The 21,108-nt window shown below is 47.4% G+C and overlaps 1 protein-coding gene across 1 annotated transcript in view; it reads left to right on the top strand.

Annotated features, from left to right (window-relative positions):
* The first annotated feature begins 11,096 nt into the window (after positions 1-11,096).
* Positions 11,097-21,108, top strand: part of USP6NL (USP6 N-terminal like) — a 210,209-nt gene continuing 200,197 nt past the window's right edge. Inside the window, exon 1 of the mRNA XM_061435711.1 lies at positions 11,097-11,377. The gene's annotated coding sequence lies outside the window, so the exon portion shown is untranslated. The remainder of the gene's footprint in view (positions 11,378-21,108) is intronic.

Genomic DNA, 21,108 nt, shown 5'->3' on the forward strand with positions numbered 1-21,108 from the left:
GTATTGGAGTTTCAGCTTCAGCATCAGTCCTTCCAGTGAATATTCAGGACTGTTCTCCTTTAGGATGGACTGGTTGGATCTCCTTGCAGTCCAAGGGACTCTCAAGAGTCTTCTCCAACACCACAGTTCAAAAGCATCAGTTCTTTGGCACTCAACTTTCTTTATAGTCCAACTCTCACATCCATACATGACTACTGGAAAAGCCATAGCCTTGACTAGACGGACCTTTGTTGGCAAAGTAATGTTTCTGCTTTTAATATGATGTCTAGGTTGGTCATAACTTTTCTTCGAAGGAGTAAACGTCTTTTAATTTCATGGCTGCAGTCACCATCAGCAGTGATTTTGGAGCCCAAGAAAATAAAGTCTGCCACTGTTTCCACTGTTTTCCCATCTATTTGCCATGAAGTGATCGGACCAGATGCCATGATCTTAGTTTTCTGAATGTTGAGCTTTAAACTGACTTTTTCACTCTCCTCTTTCACTTTCATCCAGAGGCTCTTTAGTTCTTCGCTTTCTGCCATAAGGGTGGTGTCATTTGCATATCTGAGGTTACTGATATTTCTCCAATATCTGGCAATCTTGATTCCAGATTGTGCTTCATCCAGTACAGCATTTTTCGTGATGTACTCTGCATATAAGTTAAATAAGCAGGGTGACAATATACAGCCTTGACGTACTCCTTTTCCTCTTTGGAACCAGTCAGTTGTTCCATGTCCAGTTCTAACTGTTGCTTCCTGACCTGCATACAGGTTTCTCAAGAGGCAGATCAAGTAGTCTGGTATTCCCATCTCTTTCAGAATTTTCCACAGTTTATTGTGATCCACAAAGTCAAAGGCTTTGGCACAGTCAATAAAGCAGAAATAGATGTTTTTCTGGAACTCTCTTGCTTTTTCCATGATCCAGCGGATGTTGGCAATTTGATCTCTGGTTCCTCTGCCTTTTCTAAAACCAGCTTGAACATCTGGAAGTTCACGGTTCACGTACTGTTGAAGCCTGGCTTGGAGAATTTTGAGCATTACTTTATTAGCATGTGAGATGAGTGCAATTGTGCGGTAGTTTGAGCATTCTTTGGCATTGCCTTTCTTTGGGACAGATGTTTCTGTGCAAACTGATAAACTGATCTCTGAGCTCTACTGCCCCCTGGCTTCCAGGTAGGGGAGAATGAGACGGCTGAGGTCAGCGGGCCTATTCCTCTGTCTGGCTCCCCTCCTGTGAAGTCCCTCCAGCCTAATGGAGAGTCAGGCCCTTCCCTGGACTAGAATTCACAGTGGATACTGATTTCACTTGCTTCTGAAAAAAACTTCAGCTTCTTTGGAAAATCTGTAGATCAAGAGGCACTTCCACTACTGTAGCAATGGTGGCAAATGGTGGTGCTTCTGGTTTTCAAAAGTCCTAGATTCTGAAGGTCTGACTTAAGAATGAAGACTTGGGAATGGTGGCAAGTTATCTATTTTTTCTGATGGCAAAAGAGACTGTCGACTTAGAAAAACGCACAACGTGAAAGTTTTATTTGTGGCAAAATGAGGACAGTGGCCCAGAAGACAGCACCTCAGATAGCCTGAGAGACTGCTACAGAGAGGCAGAGGGAAAAGGACAGTATATAAGTGATTTTGCTGAAGAGGCAATACATGCAATCAGGCACACATTTGTCCGGAAGATTTCTACTAGTTTTGTGGAGCTTTTGCAAGTCATGAACAGTTGTCACTGTGAAGGATTTTAGTACTTTTCTAGATACAGAGAGACACAAGAATTGGGCTCAAAAAACTGGCTCCCGAAAATATCTAACTCTTTGAAGACCTGTCCTGGCAGTTTTTCCCTAAGCACAGAGTGACTCATTTCTGCTCTCCACCCTGAACTCCATTCAGGGGGTGTTGAAGGTCAGCACATGATTTAATCCTTGTAGAGGTAGATGGTGAATGCCAGTTTGTAGTTGACACCACTGTGAGTCAAACTTGTTTTCATCTCTAATAAAGAAACCACGTTCTGTTCTCCCTGGGATGGGGTACAGGAGGCGTCAGAACCTTGTACACTCAGGGCAGTCTGTGTAGAGCAGCAGGCACTGTTCTTTCCCCTTGTTTTCTGGATGGCCTGCTTCCTCAGGGGCCATTTCTCAAGAGGAGGGTTCTTGACTCAAGTTGGTCTGGGAAATGCAAAGCAAAAGCAAAGTTACATGGGCAGGTTTATTGCAGAACTTCTGAGTCCTTCATTTGCTAAGTCAGCCATCAAGTCAACACCTACCTCTTGACCACCCAGTCTGGGTGATGTTGTAGAAGGTGCTGGAAACACAGGGATGAGAAATTTGGTATGAACTTTACTTGCCAGCAGCAGCCAGATAGGAAATAACTCCTTCTCCACTGAGAATGCAGTTGTAACCATCAATAAGCACCACACAGGAGAAAAGCCCGCTGCTATGAGAACCTATCCCTAGGTCCTGATCAGCCCGGGGAATCCTGGAGTGCCTTTTCTGGGGAGATGAGGCTCAAGATAAGCTCTGAAGAGGAAGAGGCTGTGGACCTGGAGGAAGAGGTCTGGGTGCAAACACTCTCAGGCACGAGGCCGGTTTATGCAAATGTCTTAAGTAGGAAAGGGCTGGGTATCCGTGCCGTGTTTTGGAAACAGATCTGGTTTCTGATCAGAGAACTTCTCTACAACCTTCCCACCCTCCCGTGTGGTGTGGGATCAGCATTTACCTAGCTTTGATTTTATAGAAAGATCCCTGGCGGGGGTTCGGAAGACTCTGTCTGCGGTTGCCACCTGTCAGAAGTTGTTGGGGAGACAGTGCCTTAACTTCTTTGAGCTGTGTCTTTCTTACCAAGAAAGCCAGGGGCAGACAGTATGATTCCGAAGATCCTTTCCAGCTGCAGCATGCTGCAAGTTCATGGGACTGAGTCTCGGTTTCTCAGGGTGGAGAGAGAGGGGCAGTCAAGCTCACATTAAACAGAGCTCATGTTAAAAAGCTCTGAGGCTAGGAGTGCTTCCCTGGTGGCTCAGATGGTAAAGAATCTGCCGGCAATGCACAAGACTTGGGTTCGAACCCTGGATAGGGAAGATACCCTGGAGAAGGGAATAGCCACCCACTCTAGTATTCTTGTCCAGAGAATTCCACAGACAGAGGAGCCTGGTGGGCTACAGTCTATGGTGTTGCAAACAGTCGGAAGCGACTGAGCAATTAACACTTGGGGCTAAGAGCAAGGAGGCTGAGATAGAAAAATGCAGCATGTTGACCATCCTTAGGCCTGAGGAAGGATGTTCTGTACTCACTGGGGCCCCATGTCACCATGCAGTTATCATTTATCAAAGAGCTGCTCTTTCCCAAGTGCCCTGGGGGATGCGAGGCCTTGCTGTGAGTCAGGAGGACAACCTGGAGGGGGAGTCTTCACCCTGCATGCTTTCTCCTTTCAAAGGCAGGATTTTCAGGGACATGAGGCCTAAGGGGCTCTACTGGGAACAAAGGGCTCTGCTGTACATTGAACAGGCCAGAGGGCTTTCCAGGAGGGACTGGCATCTCTTCCTGCCATCTCACCCCCATTCCAGGAGACCCTGGAGCGGGAATCCCAGAGAACCCAGCAGGAGACTTTCAGAGGAGCATTTATTTGGCAAAGTAACAGGTGCACTCAGAATGCCAACCAGTTCTGTTTTCCAAATTCCTGCAGGTCAGAAAAGAAGACATCTGGCAGCACCAGCCTACAAATAAGGACTGAAAACCATGATCTCCCAGGATCCCTGTTTCTCTGTTTTTCCACTTTTAATCTCTCTCCCTCTCACTTTTTTTCAGCTCCTCAGGGTCAGACACTTTGTTCCATCTATTCCTCCCTGTCCCAGAAAACAGACCCTGGCTTTTCTGCTGCTCTCAGATTACTTTGCTGGAAGAACTTTGTGTGAAAGGTTTTCTCCCTGCTGGAGGGAAATGGAAGGCTAGTCCTATCTTTGAGCTGTGGCTCGGAACATTCTGGGTCCTGCCCCCAGGCCCATGGAAGATAAATGTCCTGCAAAGGTGGGCCTGGTGTCTTTGTTCACTTTGTGGCTTAAACAGCAGGCGTTTATGGTCTCGCAGTTCTGGAGGCTGCCAACCTGAGATCAAGGGGCTGGCAGTGAGGGTGAGGGAGGGTCTGTTTCAGGCTCTCTCCTTGGCTCATTGATGATGGCCATCTTCTTCCTGTATCTTTTCACATCATCTTCCACCTATGCAGGTCTCTGTGTCCCCATTTCCTCTTACAAGGACACCAGTCATGCGGGATTAGGGCCCACCCCAAGGCCCTTGTTTTGACCTGATTACCTCTTTGAAAACCTTATCTCCAAGTAAGGTCCCATTCTGAGGTCCTGGGAACTGCAACTCTGACATATGAATCTTGGGGAGCTGCAGTTCAACCCATAAGAGCCAATAAGTCTTAAAAAAAATTCATTGGCACAGAGTTGCTTTACAATGCTGTATTACTTTCTGCTATATAGCAAAGTGAATCAGTTATAAGTAAACATATATCCCCTCTTTCTTGGATTTCTTTCCCATTTAAGTCGGCACAGAGCACTGAGCTCCCTGTGCTACACAGTAGGTTCTCATTAGTTTTCTGTTTTATGCACAGTATGTATGTCAACCCCAATCTCCCAAGTCACACCACCCTGCCTTTCCCCTCTTGGTGTCCACACGTTTGTTCTCTACATCTGGGTCTCTATTTCTGCTTCGCAAATAGGTTTATCTGTACCATTTTCTAGATTCCACATATGTGCATTAATATACAATATTTGTTTTTCTCTTTCTGATGTGCTTGACTATGTATGACAATCTCTAAGTCCATCCACATCTCTTCAAATGGCACAATTTCGTTTCTTTTTATGGTTGAGTAATATTCCATTGTATACGTGTACCGCATCTTCTTTATCCATCCTTCTGCTGATGAACAGCAGCAAAGTAAGTCTTAAATGTCAGGGTACTTATGGCTTCCGTGCTGCTGCTGCTGCTAAGTCACTTCAGTTGTGTACGACTCTGTGCGACCCCATAGACGGCAGCCCACCAGGCTCCCCGTCCCTGGGATTCTCCAGGCAAGAACACTGGAGTGGGGGCTTATTAAAAACGGAAGTGCCAGTGACACTCTCACAGTTCCTGACTTGATGGATCTGGGGTGGAGATCAGGACTTTGTGTTTTCACAGCCCTCACCTGGGGTAAGTGTGATGTGTCCCCTCTCCCCATAAAACACTCCTAGATTTCAGACAACAAAGCCACGACCTTGCTTACTGAGGGCTTATAATGGCGTTATGCCGATCACCTCAAACTGCAAAGAAGTGACTTTCTCTTGTATCTAGCTTTTCCTAAGTCCCCACTGCAAGGCCAGGCCCCGCTTACACTGCACACCCTCTTGAATTTTCCAGTCAGACCCTTGTCACATCTGGAGGCTGCCGGGCCCACTTTGACAGTCACTGTCCTCTCTGACTGACAGGTGTATGGTGTGACGTGAGCTTGGGACTTTGGGGCCCAGCTCTGCTGCTTACTGGCTGGTTGACCTTGGACATATCCCTGAGCCTCTCTGAGGGTGAGTTCATATGCCTCTGCATTGAGAAGCTTCCTTGCCCATCTCAGAGGGCCCCTGCCTGTTTGAAGGGTACAGTGTTTTTAAAAAGTAGGTTACCTGGTGTGTAAACAAGATAGAGTGGACACTGGTTACTATTATAATCCTCTACCTGCCTCAGATGGCAAAGCCAGATTTAGCTCATTTCTTTGCAGTTTGAGGTGACTGGCACAGCAAGAGGAGGTGGGTTGGCCCATGGGGTCCAGAGCTCCCTGTCTGACCACTGCCTCTGAAACCACGAGAGAATAATTTCTGTTGTTTGAAGCCACCCAGTTGGTGGTCATTTGCTATGGCAGCACGAGGAGAACTCACATTTGGGGTCCTCCTGGCTAGATTGAGTCCCGAGGGAGTGGCTGACCCCACCTCTAAGGGCCCAAGCCTCCTGTGCTCAGCTCTGGCCAGGGGTGGACAGCTATGGCTGGTGGGATCAAGGAGAAACAGTTTCCAGCAGCAGCGCTGGATGGCCTCCAGCAGCAAAGACGTTTTAGACTTCAGCTTTTCTCTGCTCAGGTGGTGTGGGTCTCTTGGGGTGAAAGAGGGAGATCCCTGAAGGAAGGAAATGCATTCCTGAGAGTTACACAGCGTCTGAGTATTAATGGTAAAAAATAAAAGGGATGTGAGCATATGTGCACACTGACTGGAGCAGTTTTTACTGGTCACACAGGACTGGACCTACCTGGGTAGGTCTGCTCCGGGTGCTGCATTTGAACATGGAGGTTCCTCACGTCTCTGTTTCTGCGATCAACATCTCAAACAAATGTTGTCACAGTGCCGGCATTCAGATGTTTGAAAGAAGACAGTTACTATTAGTTAAACTAGAAACGGAACGCTGGACTACTGTGGGCGCCCTGCCCCTCCCCCACCCTGTGCTCCCTCTGAGCCAAATACCAGACCAGATGGCTCCCTGGCACTGCCAGGTGGGGGAACCACTGCTTGTTACGGGAGCGTCTGTGGCCAGGAATCAGGTGAGGAATTCCCAGCAACTCTGGCAGGCGTAGGGGTGGGTTTGCCAAATAGCAGCTCTGCTTCCAGCCAGATTCCTCCTGCTGGCCAGGAGCTGCACCCAGCTCTACGTGTCCGGCTCTTCTCTCTCCATTCAGCAAATTCTTCCTTGGTTTGCCCTGTGCCAAGGCCCACTTCATACACTATGTGAAGGAAATCATGCAAATTAAGGACATAGGTGATCATGCCCCATGGGGGTAGGGGAACCTGGTGTCAGGAGAGGCTGGAGCCCCACCCGAGGCTTGGAGTCAACCAGGAGCCTCCCTGGGACAATGAGAAGCCCAAGTGAGGGCAGAGAGGCTGGGCTAACACTGGATGCCAAATTGCATAGGGTGCAGAGTTTTTAAATAATGGCTTTTTGTTTGTTTTTGCCACATGACAAAGTGGGCTTAGTCGCTCAGTCATGTCCAACTCTCTGCAACCCCAAGGACCATGGGATTTCCCAGACAAAGATACTGGTGTGGGTTGCCATTTTCTCCTCCAGGGGATCTTCCCAACCCAGGGATCAAACCCATGTCTCTTGCATGTCCCACAGTGGCAGGTGGGTTGTTTATCACTAGTGCCACCTGGGAAGCCCCACAACAAGTGGGATCTTAGTTCCCTGACCAGGGATGGAGCCCATGCCCCCTGCAGTGGAAGGTGGCGTCTTAACCAGTGGACCACCAGGGAAGGCCTGAAATAATGGTTTTAGAAGACTGTAAGTCCTAAGCTGGTAACTCTTAAGGAAATGCCCACCACGTTCCCTGCCTCTCGCATCTGCACCTGAGGGCAGCTTCATGCTGGGGTGGCCAGGTGGCCCCTGGCCGTGTGTCAGCCTCAGTGGGCACTGGGCTTCAGGGAGGGAGCTCTGTCTATGTAGGAGTCACTCTTCCTTTGCCATCGTGTATGTGGTTGTCCATTGGCCTCAGAGCACTTCTCACATTCCAAGCCTCAGGAGCCAGAATTGCTAGTTACTGCCTTGGGGAAAGATGCTCCTTGGCGGGTAGACGGACTCCTGTGCGCCTGGAGAAGCACTGGATGGAGGGATCGGAGAAGTGGGTCCTTGACAAAGTCCCACGGAGATGCCGGCCACAGGAGCCGTCTGCACAGGTGGAGTAGACAGATTAACTGCGAGGGTGGAGGCTCCTAACAGAAATGGAAGGGTTCCTTTTTCTCTGATGTCAGCTCAGTTGAAAACAGGTCCCTATGTTTCTGGCTCTGGCTGAGGCCATGAGGACATGTGTCCCCAGGTGGGGGACTAAGGGTTGACAGAGGTATTGTGGGGATGTCACCGAGGCCACTGTCCCAGAGCTGGGAGATGGTGACCCCACAGCCTGGGTGCCTGTTCCGTTCTCTGCTGCCCACACCCTGCTGGGAGGAATACTGATCTCTAATTTCATGGATCTGCATTTCCCAAGAATAAATGAAGTCAGACCACAACTCTCTCACTCCCCAAAGTTTAATGAGATCAGAAGAGGATGGTTGTGTCCAGCCTCAATTCCCACTGTCAAATGGGGAAAAGGGTACGATCCCACACTGTAACCTTTGAAAAGTGGTCGCTGAGAGAAGAAACATGATACTCTACGTGGCTCCTCATTCCACCTGCATCCCCACCAAAGTCCTACAAAAGCAAAATGTAAAAAGGATGGTTAATCAGTAAAATTAAGAACATTCTCTAGTGAATGAAGCAGCTTGACAAGTATTGATAAGGAAACTGTTGTTGTTCAGCCGTTCAGCTGTGTCCAGCTCTTTGGACATGCAACCCTATGGACTCCAGCATGCCAGGGTTCCCTGTTCATCTCCATCTCCCAGAGTTTTATCAAACTCATGTCCATTGAGTTGGTGATGCCATCCAACCATCTCATCCTCTGTTGCCCCCTTCTCCTCCTGCCTTCAATTTTTCCCAGCATCAGGGTCTTTTCCAGTGAGTCAGCTCTTTGCATCAAGTGGCCAAAGTATTGCAGCTTCAGCTTCACCATCAGTCCTTCCAATGAATATTCAGGGTTGATTTCCTTTAGGATTGACTGGTTTGATTTCCTTGCTATCCATGGGATTATTAAGAGTCTTCTCCAGCACCACAGTTCTAAAGCATCAATTCTTTGGTGCTTAACCTTCTTTATGGTCCAACTCTCACATCCATACATGAGTACTGGAAAAACCATAGTTTTGACTATATGGACCTTTGTGGGCAAAGTGATGTCTCTGCTTTTTAATGCTCTGTCTTACAAAAGCAAAATGTAAAAAGGAAGGTTAATCAGTAAAATCAGGAACATTCTCTAGTGAATGAAGTGGCCAATGAGTGTCCATAAGGAAGCTGCTTGAGGACAGAAGCTCTTACCCAGTCCCCTCTCCCCAGGCTCTCAGGATCTCAGCCCCTTTCCAGAACTCCACAAAATCGGGAGGAACGACCCAAAGACCCAAGGGATCCATACAGTAGTTAGAAATACTCTCAATAAGGTGGCGTGAAATCTAGGACATTTCACAGGATCTCAGGAGAGAAGGCCAGATGCAGCATTGCCAGCAAAGTTTGTTCAGAACTCTCAGAAACACTCCTGTTTCCATCCTTGCCAAATGACTGGATACAGAAAAGTGGCTATGAGCGCAAAACCCTTGTCAGAACTGTAGCTCAGAAGGGGGAACATAAAAATGATCAGATAAGGACTGAAGTATGTCTCTGAATGGACATTCAGCCACACTCTAGGAGAGAGAAACGGAAGCCTGGAACATCAAACGTGCAAAAATAACCAAGGAAGCAAAGGCGGGAAGAAATAAACATCCATACAGATGATGGACTAAGAAACCAGTCTGTGAAAAAACCTCATCAAAGGAGTAGAAGAAGACTGGAAGCCATGTTTCTGGCTGGAATAGATCCAGGTGGTTCCCCAGATTGCCTCTAACCCAGCAGGCTGTGTTGGCCACTGACTGCCCTTGGCTGCCCTTCTGCCTTGCTGCAACACCAGCCCCCCTCCACCCGCCCTTGAGTCCCAGGCAGCTGGAAGCCAAGGCTGCCTCAGGATGAAAGTCTGGCCCCTTGCCTTAGGTGCACCAGCTCCATGTTCAGTGCTGGCTTGTGGGGCCCACAACTCAACCCATCACTTTGTGGGCAGAGCTGGAGGAGTATATGGGGAAGACACTTCACACCCACTGAGACTCACGGGTCACCTATTTCTCAACAAGCACAGGAGGTCTTGCTCTTTCCCAAGAAGAAATAGTTCTAGGCCCTTGATGTGGTTGTAAAGGGAGCTTTTCTCCCTAGGAACTGGGTTTCTCTGGGGCTCTTCCCAGACCTGGCATCCGAGCCCGGCATCAGCAGGCTGTGAGCCACGAGCCGGTGTAACTGGTTCTCTGGGCAATGGCAGTAACGAGGTCACTGACGAGCCATCCCTCCTGTGTGCTTCAATGGCACAAGTCCAGAATACCTGTATTCCTCCTGGGGACATACCTGGGGCCAGTCTGACTCTGCCAATACCATTTTCTATTTCCAGATACTTCCTCAACCCTGTGTGTGAAGCCCTTTTATAGGGAAGATCTCCTTTCCTGGGAGTCAGAGTTTCCACCCCCCAGCATGGAGCACTGCTAGATTGTGGGTCACTCTTGTCCTCTGGTTAATTAGCTGATCAAAGGTGGTTTCTCCTGAACAACTGGTCTACCTCGTAACACTTGGCCTGGTCCTGTGTGTGGCTCATGTTGGTGAGACCTCCTCCGTGTGACTTCAGAGATCCTCTGTGGCATTCCTCCCTACCCCTTGCCTTGTCCTATAACTCCTCCTTCTGACATCTGAAATTCCAGTTGAACCATATTCCTCTTTGTATTAGTCAGCTTCTCCAGAGAAACAGAACAAATAGGATATATATAGACAGACAGATATACAAAGGAGATTTATTGTGAGGGATTGGCTTGTGTGATGTTGGAGGCTGAGAAGTCTCACAATCTGCCATTTGTAAGCTGGAGGCCCAGGAAAGCCAGTAGTATGGTTCTGGTCCAAACCTGAAGGCCTGAGAACCAGGGTTTTACTGGGGTGAGTCCCATTCCAGGTCTGGGAACCAGAAGTGCTGTTGTCTGAGGGCAGGAGAAGATGGATGCCCCAGTTCAAGAAAAGAGAGCAAATTCATCTTTCCTATGCCTTTTTGTTCTATTCAGGCACTTCATGGATTGAACAATGCCCACACACATCAGAGAGGGAAATCTTTACGTTCTCTAGACAAATGCTAATGTCTTCTGAAAACATCCTCCTAGGTACACCCCAAAACAGTATTTTACCAGCTATTTGGGCATCCCTTGGCCCAGTCAAGTGGATGGTTAAATTACCCATCACTTAGAGTTTTGTCAAGAATGCAGATGCTGTTCAGAGAGGCAATAGCTCAGCTGCCAAAGAGCAGCTATGGACATCTTGATGAAAGACCATCACATTTTCGCTTAAAGCCTAAGCTTTAGGAGTGCATAGGGCTGAGCTGGGGCCTACAGGAAGAAGGAAAGGAGTGAGGTGGACATTTGGGCGGGCAGGTAGAGGAAGCTGAAGATTCCTTTACCTGCTTTACAGTTTGTCTCTGGGCTGGGCTAGCTTTGCACCAGGTGTGGGAGAGAGGGACACAGAGTACAGAGGTCCGGTGGGACCCTAAGTACTTCTTCCCAGACCTCTGCCAAAGCTAACGTTGCCTGGAAAATGAGGTCGATGCACCGGTGAGCTGTGGTGAGCTCTGAGGGCTGTGGAGGAACCCAGCCTGGCCACCCCAACCTGTCCAACTTAAAACAAGGGGGAACCCGGAGTGCAGCTGCCGTGGGCTTCATATTCTGTGGATCTGCCTAATGACCAAGGACACCTTCTCTGAGTCAGGTTTGTTGAGTTTGGCTCCTGGAGTGCATTGTTTTCTTTCCTTTTTAAGACATGTGAAGTCCTTTGATGAGCTGATGTTTATATTTCATGTTTTCTCATGCCAAATGAGCACTTATTATTATCTACAATTACAAAAGCATTTGGTGTTTTCCGAGCTTCGCTAGCTTCAGATTCCAAGAATATTTTGCTTTTTATACAATAGAGGGGTTCTGAAGCAGTTGTATGTAAATTAGATTTCTGACAATTTAGTAGTGATTAAAATTCACTGGTGACCAAAAGGAAACTTCTGGTGGATTTTTTGGGTGAGAAATAAAATTAACGTTCTGTCATGACAATAGCTGCCTCCGTGCTAGACAAAATGTCGTAAGTTGAGATTTCGGGTTGGCGTTTTTTTTTCATTAGTTAATTAATGAATTAATTTGTGTGTGTGGGGTCTTTGTTGCTGCGCATGGGCTTTCTTCAGTTTCGAGGAGTGGAAGCTGTTCTCCAGTTGTGTGTGGGCTTCTCATTGTGGTAGCTTTCCTTGCTGCAGAGCATGTGCTCTAGGGTTGCATTGGCTCAGTAGTCGAGGCATGTGGGCTTAGATGCCCTGTGGCGTGTGGAATCTTCCCAGACCAGGGATTGAATCCATGTCTCCTGCATTGGCCGGTGGATTCTTAACCACTAGACCACCAGAGAAGTCCTGGGTTGGTGTTTTTAGAGGAAGGCGTCCTGTAACATACATGCTTACTGGTCTTGCATCCTCTATGGAGTTCTGTCTTTTCTTCAATTTTTTTTTTTTCCTTCACCACTTTTATTTTAATTGGACTATGACTCACAGAACAAGTCAAGCTTGTTAAAAGCCAGACTAAGACATTCAGGGATAGTTCCCAGAACCCCCAGGGCTGGCAAACAAACACCTTGGCTGCAGGGGAAGCCATCCATTTCCTCAACTGGTCCAACTGGCAAAATGTATTAATAATTATAGTTTGCAGTGGTTGTTAAAGCAGCTGGTGGAGGGAGAGCAGGTTGACCTGCCTTTTTCTTTGGGCTCCAAACAAATGAAACACCTCTTGTTCACCGCCACATCCTAAGCGCTGGTGCAAAGGCCTTCTCTGGATCTTTAGAAGTCGACCTTGAACATGGGTCCCCGCTGCCTCTGAATGCTCATAGGTGAGTCCCACCAGGAGGCAGGGGTGCACAGAGCCTGGCCTTCTCCAGATCTGACACCGGGCTTCCCCTGCTTCCCTGCCCCGAACTGGAGTCCCAGAGTCCTGTAGTCAGGCTAGTTGTGGTTTTAAGGTGTGGGGAGCCAGCTCCTGGGCTCCCATAAATGAAATGCAGCCTTCTTTTCTTCCTTCCGAGAGGGAGCAGCCAGAGCCCTGGTTCAACACAGGTTAGACAGGTACCAGAAAGAACAAAGAACTCTGGGCCTGCTGATCTGGTTTGAAAGCTGCTTGTGCAAGTGGCCAGGGCAGGGCCACCTCCTTATTTCTCTGCCCAGCCCTACTGCAGTCCAGCTGTCCTGAGGTGGCCATGTGTGCTGGGGTGAGGCCATTGGCCAGTGTGGGTGCACTTATCTCCACGATCAAGAGCAGGCCTGGAATCTAAAGGGTAGAATCATTTCCTTCTGTTCCAAACGTGTATGTGTGTGTGTGTGTTTGTGTGTGTGTGTGTAAAAGGAATTGAGAGCGGGGGTGGGGGTGGGACGTGATGAGGGAAGTCCTTCAGGGGAGAGAACAGCATCTCCCACCCGCAATGGGAGTGTCTCTGTCCTGTCTGTTTCAGTCGCATTGGAGCTGGGCCATGCACGAGTCTGAAGTCAGTGCTATTTCACTAACAGAGAAAGAAGCTTTTGAAACAAACTGGCTCAGGCCTTGGTGATGGGAGGCAGAGGTGTTGTTAATAAAAGGAGCGAGATAGTAAAGTTGCCCTGTTTTACGTGGCCCAGGGACCTGGGTCCGAGAGGAGAGAAGATGAGAACTCGGGAGCTGGCTCTGGAGAGTGGAGGCAGGACAATGGCAGGTGGGATTTTGCAGCTTTGTGCCTTTTTAGGAGGTCAAGTTCTATCTGATCAGCGCCTTCTCCAAGAAGCAGGCTGGGGAGAGCAGCTCAGATGACTGGATTGAGCAGGGGATGGGGCGTGGAGCCCTGGCAGCCTTTTGGAGAAAGTCAGAACAAAAGCCAAGCCCAGGCCCGTCAAATAACAAGGGTTGTTTCACCTTGTTAAATGAACTCTGACCCCAGGACGCTGTGTTGAGAAGGATTCCGAGTCTCTACCATAGCAGTCTTTCCTGTTCCACCAAGGCTGTCAGGGGCCCAGGAGGTCCTCAAGCAGCAGACCACCCAGCTCATGGAGCTGTGTGTCTTTCCTCATCTCTGACAGGCATGTGACCCTGGTCGCACAGAACTCTGATTCCTGGGATGGGGGACCCCTTTTGCTATAGGGCAGCCATACTTGGGCTGGGAAACAGGGGCAAGCCAGGGCCTGGAAGATTGAATCCAGATCTCTTCCTTGTGAACGGACAAAGAGCTGGTAGCTAAAAGTGGGGCCCCATCTCCGGAAACTCTGGCAGGTTGGGGCAGTTTTTTGACCATTGCCCTGGGGGCAGGGGCATATACCGTGGTATGTGCACTCCTCCCAGAAAGGCCAGAAGTCTAGAATGGAGGGTGGTCTCTGGACACCTGACCAGATGTGGTTGCTGACTGCCTTGCACAGAACCCAGGGGATCTGTTTGGGATTAAATGAACATCAGTTATGGTGGTACTGATATATGCTAGGTGTTCCATGAATATTAATTCACTTTCCCTTTCTTAAAAAAAAAAATCCAGCAAAAATATACACAGTGTGAAATTTACCATTTTAAACATTTTGAGTCTATAGTCGAGTGGCCTTAGGAACATTCACATTGTTGTACAACCATTACCACTGTCTGTCTCCAGAACTTTTTGATCCTCCCCAATAAAAACTCTGTCCCCATTAAACACTGCTTCCCCAGCCCCTAGCAACCTCCATTCTACTTTCTGTCCTTATGATTCTGATTCTTCCAGGAAATTCATGTAAGTAGAATCACACAATATGTCCTTTTATAACTGGTTTATTTCACTTAGCATAGCGTGTGGGCTCAGGTGAGTCCCACTAAGCATCCACACCCTCCCTGGTTGGACAGTTCAGTAAAGCTGAAGGTTAACAGAAACATTGAGGGCTCTTCGAAAGGAAGAAGCCACTAAAGGACATGGTATAATTGGAAGTTGTATGTGGAGCACAGTGGGGTGATGTGGCGCTGTAAGGGTTATTTATACAAATTTGCATGCACAGGTCTATGTGTGACTCTATATGTGTAGACCGAGCTCTACGGGAGTCTTGGTGTTTTCTCAGTAGCCGTGCACAGCACTGCCTTCCCGACTTGTCCCCTGGTCCCCGTGGTCCCATGGTGGGGAATGGGGGAGGGGGGCGGAGAGCAAGGTTAAGCTTTGCTCTGTCCTGGGAATATTGCTTGTTCCATCTAGGTTGTGACTTACATATTAATAACTCTGTTTCTTGCTGTCCTCAATCTGGTAGGTTGGTCCTCCCCATGGGGTGCTTGCCCTACATGTAAGCACATTCTTCCTCGTTCTCTGCAATAGTTCAGACTTAAATACCACCCTTTGCAGAGAATGTGAATGGTAGGATGAGAAAGCACAGAGTTGTTGGTTATAACTAGTGATTAGACCACTTTCTCAGTCATACCTGCCAAAAATTAGCACTGTGTATGTGTTATACCCCACATATGGGGGCTGCTTAAATTTCCTTGGTAGAGACAGATTTCAGCTGCAGCTGCACTGGTTTTAAAATCAGATCAGTTTAGTGTGTGAGAGCGCATTGTGTCACCGGGAAGCCAAAGTCATTGTGACACACCTTGAACCACTTAACCTTTGAGTCATTGCAACAGGGGTTGAACCATTGAAACCTGAGGTCATGTCAGCCTTTGTCTGATGGGTATTTTTCTGTTTTCAGTATGTTAAAAAAAAAAAAAAAAAAAGGAAAGGAAAAAAAAGTCACACAAAACCCTGTGTGAGGAGGACAAACCTTACTTTTGGTTTATCCCTCTCTCTGAGGCTGGGAAGAGATAAGGTGGAGCTCTCCAGAAGCGGCTTCTGAGCACAGGCCAGCTCTGCTGTGGTCCTTGGGCTGCTCTCGTTTTGTTGATAGTCCCATCCTAGCTGGCATTCCATTCCCAAGTTGGAGTCATCCCTCAACCTGTGGAGTATTGCAAGAGAATTCCCCACCAGCCCACAGTATATCTTCCCTCCACTCTTTATTGTCCCTGGCCTCTGCCCTTAGGAAGTTTGCAGACACACAGGAGATCATTATGGTAATGGGGGAGATGAATGCAGGAATGCAGGAGAGCCAGATGGAGAGCCCAGCCCAGGGGAGGGGAGCAAGGCAGTCATTTAAAGGAGTGACAGGGCTGAGGGGCACAATAGAGAGCACTTCTCAACTTCTGATGCTTCCTACCATGTGGAGGAAGCTTTGGTAGTATAACACTCCTAGTCTCCTTCTGCCATGTAGCTTAGAGGAAGAGGAATTCCTTACGTTTGGAAAGAGATACTGGGTTTGCAGGGTTCAGATGCGTCCTCTTCTTTTTTTAGAGAATCAGACTGTCTGCAGAAAATGCAGGTCTTCTCTGCCCTTCCCTGCTGTCAATATTCCAGGGGCCAGACCCCTACAAGGGGAGGTGTGCTCTGACATAGCAGAGCCTGTTACTGGTGGGGGCAAGTCTATTTGAACCTGGTGACAGTGTCCAGAAGCCACTTGTTTGCAGATAACATAAGCCACATTCTCCGAGATCTATTTTATCTGTTGTAAAGGCAATATTTCGGTTTTCATCTGCTTGGCTCCTTTGACTTATTTCTAGTGACCCAGAGCTTAGATAGAGAGGAAGGGTGCATTTGGGGGGCCATGTTGAATTCTAGTAGTGACAGTTCAGCCCCAAACGCTGATCATTTAAAGGAAAAGGAAGTTGAGAGCATGCTCTATTGTCAAAGCGGCTGTCTATGAAGCATGTGGGGGTGCGCTGTGCAGACACAGGGAACAGAAACCCAGAGCTCAGAGTGGAGAATTAGCATGCGAAGACTGGAATATACCAGTGTGGCTGGAACATTGTGACCGAGGAAGGAATAATTGAGCAAATGCTCGAAAAATTACCTGACCAGACCACGCAGGCTTTGCAGGCTAAGGAAGAAGAGTTTGAATTTTATTCTAAAAGTGATGGTAAGTCAGAGAAGGTCTTAAAAGAACAATGATACAGGCTTATTTACACTTCAAGTCATTCTTTGGAATGGTCTGTGGGCTGGGTAATGACAATAGGAGAATTGAGATGAATCCTAAATCTGGCTTGATGCATAGATGGATGTGCCATTTACAGAGCTGGTGAAGACCAGGAGAAAATTATCCAGGAAGAGTACGGGGAAGGTAATTAAATTTCAGTTGTTCTGAGACTTCTCAGGGGCAATGTCAGATCAGCAGTTGGATATGCGCTCCATAACTCAGGGGATCTGGAGGAACCCAATATTTAGAGGGGTGTGTGCGTGTGTGTGCGTGTGTGTGTATACAACAGAGACAAATGAAAACATCCCTAGCCAAGCCATGCCTGGATACTCACTGACAAGGAACACTAGAAAAACCATTTTTTTTTAAAGTTTTTATTTTTATTTAACAAGGTTTGGGGCTGGATAATACAGACAACATCCCTTGGAAAATTCTGTATAGAAAACCTAGCATTATAAAGAACTATCACATGATTTTATTTGGGGGAAATTTTCATAACTTCCAGTGTATTTTTTCTTCTCCACACAATAGCTACTTGTCAATCATTTTCCTGTCGAGGGCAAAGAATTCAGAAGACTTTTTATTCATTACAATTGATGTCTTTTGCAAAAGGACCCCTTAATTAATGTTTATATGGGGCACATAGATTTTTCAAAGACATCTGGCCCTTCCTAACACACACAGCTGTGTTTGAGAGCCTGATTTTTCACCCAGCCAAAGGACCCCACAGGGATCCACTATTCAGCTCAACCTCTGCCTCTCCACATTTTTCATAATGGAGCCACTTTCCTGCAATGCTCCTGCTGGCTGAAACCCATTCATCTCCATGAAAGGGGCTGCCGATATTTAAAGTTCATTTCAGGAAGGTTTCATAATAAGAACTGGGGAAAATAACATAATCTCATTTTAAAACATTTCCTTCCTCTGTTCTGCTGATGGAATCAAACAATTCAGAGTTCCATCTGTCCTGTAACAGGTCCAGATTGCCTGATGTGGTTTTGAAGTTGTTTGTTTGCTTTGTTTCAGGGCACCTCTGGTGGGATTCCCTCCCCTCTGAGCTGGATTCAGACTGTGCCATTTGATCCTTGGATTTGCAATTCCAGGAGCAAAAATAATGAGCCAGCATTGTAGGAAAATGTCACTCACCCCCAACATGGTCAGAATGCACGGCTGGTGAGGGATGTCAGACTCTAAAAGGCAGAGTGGATTTTTGCTTAAACGAATATTTTTTTCCCCCTCAAATTTTGTTTATTTATTCCTGGCTGTGTTGGGTCTTTATTGCTGTGAGGGCTTTTTTCTAGTTGGGAAGAGTCGGGGCTAATCTTTAGCTGTGCACGAGCTTCGCATTGCAGTGGCTTCTCTTGTTGCAGAGCACAGGCTCTTGGCATGCAGGCTTCAGTAGTTGCGGCTCCTGGGCTCTAGAGTGCATGCTCAGAAGTTGTGGTGCATGGGCTTAGTTGCCCTGCGGCATGTGGGATCTTCCTGGATCAGGGCTCGAACCTGCATCTCCTGCATTAGCAGGCGGATTCTTTACCACTGAGCCACCAGGGAAGCCCAAGGAACATTTTTTAAATTAGCATAAAAACACACAATCATCAAACAACAGCAATAATAATCCAAATGTGAGTCTATATGTAATGTGCTGACAGGCTGCATGGTATGTTCATTGTTTTCCCTTCCCTAGGCCTCTGAACAACCAAGGCATTGTAAGGTACTACAAGCCTCACAGAGAGACCCTTTTCTGATGTGAGCTCAGTGCTCACATGAGCTGTGAGGTGTCAGGATGAAGGTGGGATGGGACTACCTTCTACAGCTTTGCCTGACTCTTCCTTTCTTGAGTTTCTGACCTGTCCATTCCCTTTAACCTTGAGGGCTGGCAAACCTCTTCTGTAAAGGGCCATGTCTTATTGGTTTAGGCAACTATAACAAAAATACCACAGACTGGTGACTTGTAAAGAGAAATTTGCTTCTTACAATTCTGTTACCAGGACATTCAAGATCAGGGCTCCAGCAAATTCAGTGTCTGGTGAAGGCCCACTTCCTAGTCTGTGCCTTCTATTGTAACTTCACATAGTGTAGTGTAACAGAGGGGCAGAGGGGTGAGGGAGCTCTCTGGGGTTTCATAAGGGCACTAATCCCCTTCATGAGAGCTCCACCCTCATGACCTATTCACCCCCAAAGGCTTTACATCCTAATAGGATCACACTGGGTGTCAGGTTTCAACATAAGAATTCTGGAGAGATACAAGCATTCAGACCAGTACAGGCCAGATGGTAAATATTTTAGGCCTTGCAGATCACACATCTCTTTCACAATGACCCAGTTCTGTCTCATAGCATGAGAGCACCCCCAGCGAAGGGTGATCCAACAAGATTTATGGACATTGAATTAGAATTTCAGATATATTTCACATGTCATGAAATAGTATTCTTTTGCTTTTCAGAAAACCATTTAAAAATGTAAAAGGCATTTTTGGCTCACAGATTGTACAAAAACACATACAGGCTGTGGGCAGGACAGATTTGACCTGTAGGCTGTGGTTTGCCAACTCCTATTCAAGTTTGTGGAGAAGGCAATGGCACCCCACTCCAGTACTCTTGCCTGGAAAATCCCATGGATGGAGGAGCCTGGTGGGCTACAGTCCATGGGGTCGCTAAGAGTCAGACACGACTCTTAGCGAGTCTTTCACTTTTTTTAGCGTGACTCACTTTCACTTTTCACTTTCATGCACTGGAGAAGGAAATGGCAACCCACTCCAGTGTTCTTGCCTGGAGAATCCCAGGGACAGGGGATCCTGGTGGGCTGCCGTTTATGGGGTCGCACGGAGTCGGAAACGACTGAAGCAACTTAGCAGCAGCAGCAGCAGCATTCAAGTTTGTTGCTTTTGTGCTAATATTCCTCCCGGCCACTAGGGGCACATGACTTTCTCTTTACACTGATTAAGATTCCTTCTCTACAAAAGCAAGAATGAGAGAGTTTCTATCAGATTGGAGTGGAAAGGTGGAAGGATTCTTCTTATTTTAATTTTTAACTCTCCTTTTTTACTCATTATCCTCGGTAATGTGGTGAGCCTCACCCTATCAGTTCAAGGCCTAAATAGAACAAAAGGTTGATTTCCCCTGAGCATGGAGACTTCTTCCTGCCTGAAAGTCTTTGGACTAAGACATTTACTTTTTTTCTCTTTAGACTCAAAACTATATCTTTGACTCTTCCTGGATCTTAAGTCCATTGGATTTGAGACTGGACTACATCATCAGCTCCCCTGGGTCTCAGGCCTTCAGGCTGGGATTGGAATTATACTCTCAGCTCTCCTGGGTTTCCAGCTTGCTGTGTCATCCTTCAGGTATTAGAACTTACATGCCCCCAGAAACACATGAACCTATATCTTATAATAGGTCTCTATATATACACATCCTACTTGTTCTGTTTCTTTGGAGAACTGTAACTAATACAATCCCTTCCCATTCTAATTATCTGTAACAATCTGATCTTTCAGTTCCTTGAAAGCACTGAGTCCCTTCCCTTTGTGAGGACCCTCCCTCCCTCCTTCATGTCCTGGCTAAGACCTAATCTACCTCAGGCCTCAGCTTAAGCATTATTTCCTTAAGAAAGTCTGCCCCCTTGGCATCTTCACTCCCACTGCTAGACCAGCTCTCTCTAAACTTCTTTCCTAAAACTTACCATAGTGTGAAGTGTTAGTTGCTAAGTTGTGTCCAACTCTTTGCAACCCCTTGGACTGTAAACTGGCCAGGTTTCTCTGTCCTTGAATTTTCAGCAAGAATACTGAGGTGGGTTGCCATTTCCTTCTCCAGGAGAGCCTCCTGATGCAGGTATCGAACCCGAGTCTCCTATATTGCAGGCAGATTCTTTACCATCTGAACCACTGTAGAAGCCTAGTTCTTCAGTTCAGTTCAGTTCAGTCTCTCAGTCGTGTCTGACTCTTTGTGACCCCATGAATCGCAGCATGCCAGGCCTCCCTGTCCCTCACCAACTCCCGGAGTTCACTCAGACTCACGTTCAACGAGTTAGTGATGCCATCCAGCCATCTCATCCTCTGTCGTCCCCTTCTCCTCCTGCCTCCAATCCCTCCCAGCAGCAGAGTCTTTTCCAATGAGTCAACTATCACATGAGGTGGCCAAAGTACTGGAGTTTCAGCTTTAACATCATTCCTTCCAAAGAAATCCCAGGGCTGATCTCCTTCAGAATGGACTGGTTGGATCTCCTTGCAGTCCAAGGGACTCTCAAGAGTCTTCTCCAACACCACAGTTCAAAAGCATCAATTCTTCGGCGCTCAGCCTTCTTCACAGTCCAACTCTCACATCCATACATGACCACTGGAAAAACCATAGCCTTGACTAGATGGACCTTTGTTGGTAAAGTAATGTCTCTGCTTTTGAATATGCTATCTAGGTTGGTCATAACTTTTCTTCCAAGGAGTAAG

The sequence above is a fragment of the Bos javanicus genome, chromosome 13 (genome assembly GCF_032452875.1).
Source record: "Bos javanicus breed banteng chromosome 13, ARS-OSU_banteng_1.0, whole genome shotgun sequence".
In the NCBI taxonomy this organism is placed as follows: domain Eukaryota; kingdom Metazoa; phylum Chordata; class Mammalia; order Artiodactyla; family Bovidae; genus Bos; species Bos javanicus.